The 4,309-nt window shown below is 53.4% G+C and overlaps 1 pseudogene; it reads left to right on the top strand.

Annotated features, from left to right (window-relative positions):
* Window positions 1–1,338: 1,338 nt before the first annotated feature.
* On the top strand, window positions 1,339–1,440 carry LOC129474971 (uncharacterized; annotated as a pseudogene).
* Window positions 1,441–4,309: the final 2,869 nt, after the last annotated feature.

Consider the following 4,309-nt stretch of genomic DNA (forward strand, 5'->3'; position numbering starts at 1 on the left):
TAGAGGAACTGCATCCCATACAACTTTGTGTGGTTTTTAATACTCTTATGTGCTGGGCCCTCAATAAGAAAAGGAAAGGCCAGATGTGGTGGCTCATGCCTGTAATCCCAGCACTTTAGGAAGCCAAGGTGGGCAGATCATTCGAGACCAGCCTGGCCAACATGGCGAAACCCCATCTCTATTAAAAAAAAAAAAAAAAATACAAAAAATTAGCCAGGCATGGTGGCGTGTGCCTGTAATCCCAGCTGCTTGGGAGGCTGAGGCAGGAGAATTGCTTGAACCCGGGAGGCAGAGGTTGCAGTGAGCTGAGATCACGCCACTGCACTCCAGCCTGGGCAACAGAGTGAGACTCCATCTCAAAAAAAAAAAAAAAAAGAAAAAGAACAGAAAAGAAAGGCAGGATGCTTAGGGCTCACCCCTGTAATCCCAATACTTTGGGAGGCCAAGGCAGGAGGATCACTTGAGGCCAGGAGTCTGAGACTAGCCTAGGCAGCATAGTGAGATCCCATCTGTACAAAAGGAAAAACTCATGCAAATGCATGATAGTGGTATGGGAGATGGGTTGGGTGTGGTTGTGCATGTCCCTGTGAACAGAAACTGCACTCCCACTCCCGTGTGTGGCCCGTTTCCATCCAGGTGTAGAAACTCCAGTCTGAGTCAGAGGAACATGACTGCCTCCTTTCCTCCTCTGTTCTGGCCTCCCTAGGCTTCCTGTCTGGCAGATGCAAAGTGGCCTCATCATCTATGGGGGGACCCCTGCTCTGGCCTGATCCAGCCAAGACCCCGAGCATCTCCCTGTACTGAGGTCCTCCGCCCCCACTAGAATGGGGCCCAGATCCTGGATCCCAAAACTGTTGCAGTGAAAGAGGGAGCATGGTGTTTGATGTCAGCCACCTGGGAAAGGGGGAAGTGGGGTCCAGCTATCTTTTTAGCCCCTGTGACGTGGACATTTCCAAGCTCAAACAGGGTCCAGCCTCTTCCCTGTGAGTTTTGGGCCCCACATCTGGGGCTGGGGAAGGGAGTGAGAGGAAGGGATGGGACCACTTGGAAAAAGATCACAGCCTCTGGGGTGGGGGAGTTCCCCCCAGAGCCAGGCTGGGCAATGCTGCCAAGCAGTCAGCACCCAGCCTAGGATGAGGAGCTGGCTCAGATGTTTCTCACTTCCTAAAAAGCTCAAAGTCAGTGGTTACAAGATCAAGAGCGTGTTGTGGATATGGTGTATCTTGCCCTCAGCAAAATTTTCATAACATCTCTCTTAGAGGTTGGAGAATATAATAGCACATTCAGTGCTTTTATAGGGAGAGTGAAAGGCTGTCTTAGGCACCATGTGGGTGCTGTAAGACTATACTTTCAGGGATCATTTCTACAGTTCATGACTAGAGAAGTTTCTCTCTGTAGAACACATTTGGTTGCTGGGATCAGAAACCCATTCAAGCTAGCTCCAGTGGTGGACTATTGGAAGAAGATAGGGAAGTCACAGCTTGTCCCCAGATGGTTACTCACCACACAGCCCCTGGCTCTGCCCCTCTCTCTCCCTGACCACCCTCTTTCTCCATTTCCCATGATTCCCCCAGAGCTCTCGTGATCTTTCCTATCATTACCAGCCAAGTGCCCCTGTAGTGGATTGAATTGTGCCCCTCCCAAAATTCATGAACATTTGGAACCTCAGAATGTGACCTTATTTGGAAATAGGGTCGTTGCAGATGTAATCATTTGAGATGAGATTATGTTGGGATGTACATCCAATGACTGGTGTCCTTATAAGAAGAGGAGGCTGGGCTGGGTGCAGTGGCTCACGCCTAGAATCCCAGCAATTTGGGAGACTGAGGTGAGAGCATCACTTGAGCTCAGGAGTTTGTGACCAGCCTGGGCAACAAAGTGAGAGCCCATCTCTACAGAAATTTTAAAAATGAGCTGTGCATGGTGGTGCACAACGGTGGTGCACAACGGTGGTCCCAGCTACAGAGGAGGCGGGGGCAGGAGGATCATTTGAGCTCGGGAGGTCGAGGCTGCATTCCAGCCTGGGTGATGGAGCTAGACCTTGTCTTTATTTATTTATTTATTTATTTATTTATTTATTGAGACGGAGTTTCGCTCTTGTCACCCAGGCTGGAGTGCAATGGCATGATCTCAGCTCATTGCAACCTCCACCTCCAGGGTTCAAGCGATTCTCTTGCCTCAGCCTCCCAGATAGCTGAGATTACAGGCACCCGCCACCATGCCCGGCTAATTTTTTTATTTTTAGTAGAGATGGGGTTTCACCATATTGGCCAGGCTGGTCTCAAACTCCTGACCTCAGGTGATCCACCCACCTCGGCCTCCCAGAGTGCTGGGATTACAGGCATGGGCCATCCCGCCCAGCCCTGTCTCAAATTTAAAAACAAAACCAGAAAGGCTGGGCGTGGTGGCTCACGCCTGTAATCCCAGCACTTTGGGAGGCCAAGGCGGACAGATCACGAGATCAGGAGATCGAGACCATCCTGGCTAACACGGTGAAACCATGTCTCTACCAAAAAAAAAAAAAAAACAAAAACAAAGAAACAAAAAACAAAAAAAAAACTAGCTGGGCGTCGTGGCGGGCGCCTGTAGTCCCAGCCACTTGGGAGGCTGAGGCAGGAGAATGGCGTGAACCCGGGAGGCGGAGCTTGCAGTGAGCCGAGATCGCACCACTGCACTCCAGCCTGGGCAACAGAGCGAGACTCTGGCTCAAAAAACAAAAACAGAAAGAAGAGGAAAGGACACAGACCACAATCACAGAGAAAAAAGGTCACGTGAAGAGGGATACATGGAGGGAAAGCAGAGGCTGGAGTGATGCTGCTACAAAGAATTCTTGACCAAAGAACACCAGAGATTGCCAGGAACCACCAGTGGCTGGAAGAGGCAAGGAAGGCTTCTCCCCAGAGCCATTGGAGGGGGCATTGCCCTGCTGGCCCATGGATTTTGGAGTTAGCCTCCAGAATTGTGCAAGAATACATTTCTGTGTATTAAGCCACTGAGTCTGTGGCTGTTACCACAGCCCTGAGAAACTCACACAACCTACACCTGGAAGCTGGATTCCTTCAGCTTCTGTGTTCTGATTCCAAAGCCTGGGAGAAAGCAGGATGGGCCTAGCTGGGGTCAGGTGTCTGCCCCACAGAACCCACAAGCCACTAAAGCTAAGGGCAGGGAATAGATGTGGGTTTCAGAGCTGCCCCTTCCAGTATCCTTGATAAACATCGCCCTATCCAAAAGGCATTAATTCATATCTCAAGGTCAATTTGGAGGGAGGTCTCTCCAGGCAAGCCCCAGAGTTCTGTGCGTTCTGCACACCTATCAGCTCCTGGGGCAAAGACACAGAAGGCTGTAGCCACCCGTGTGGATGAGACAAGGCCAGGAAAGTACCGCTCTGATGACAGAATCAGAAGGGCTCTGTGCAGGTTAGAGAGTTAGCAAGGTGATATTGAATGAGGACGACGATAAAACCCAACTCTTGGGTTCCAAGAGTCAACTTCACAAGCAAAATGTGGATGACGCCTGGCTTCACGGCGGCAGTGCCTTGTGAGAAAGACCTGAGGATTTTCTTTGACCAGCCAGCTTAGAGCTTCAGTTGCACAAAAAGCACAGCACTTTTGGCTGGGCTGGGGCAGTGATAGGCCTTTAGAGCTCGGTGCAGCCCATACCCAAGACAGAGAAGCAACACAGGCGCCTCCAGAGAACCAGAGGTGCAACCGGGCCACCAGGCTAGGTGGCAGAGGTTGCTGGGTAAGGGGGAAGTAGGATGCCTGGGGAGAGGTGAGCGGAGTTATCAAACTAAGGTTCCCGGGCAATGATGGCGCCAGGAGGCAGAGCGAGCAAACGGGGATGATCTCGGGCCTATTCCAAAGAGGTGGCGGGGGAGGTGGTGCTGGTGTGCCCCCAAACACAGCCATCTCGGCTCCAGAGCCATGGAGAGCAGTTCCCGGGTTCACACGGACTCTGAAGACAAGCGTATCCTGCGGGCGGGCGACTCCTGGAGAGCCCACGCCCAGGCTGGCCTCAGGGGTCCGCTTCTCTGCTTCTCGCCCCGCGCCCGCAGGCGACAGAGTGGCTGGTGTGCTCGGGGGGCCTCCCAGGGCGCGGCGGCCTGCGACCCTGCCACCTGGGGCTGCTCCCTTCGGAACCTCCTGTTCGCAGGCGGCCCCTCGGCCGTCCGATCGGAGCTGGGGCGAGGGGCTGGCGGCGGCGGAGGGGGCTGGCGGCGGTGAGCGGCACGGCCCCAAGTTTATGCTAATCCGCAAAGAGCCCGCCTCCCGCCTCCCCTCCGCGGCCCCAGCCGCGAGCAGCGCCGGCC

The sequence above is a fragment of the Symphalangus syndactylus genome, chromosome 24, assembly GCF_028878055.3.
Source record: "Symphalangus syndactylus isolate Jambi chromosome 24, NHGRI_mSymSyn1-v2.1_pri, whole genome shotgun sequence".
NCBI classification, from domain to species: domain Eukaryota; kingdom Metazoa; phylum Chordata; class Mammalia; order Primates; family Hylobatidae; genus Symphalangus; species Symphalangus syndactylus.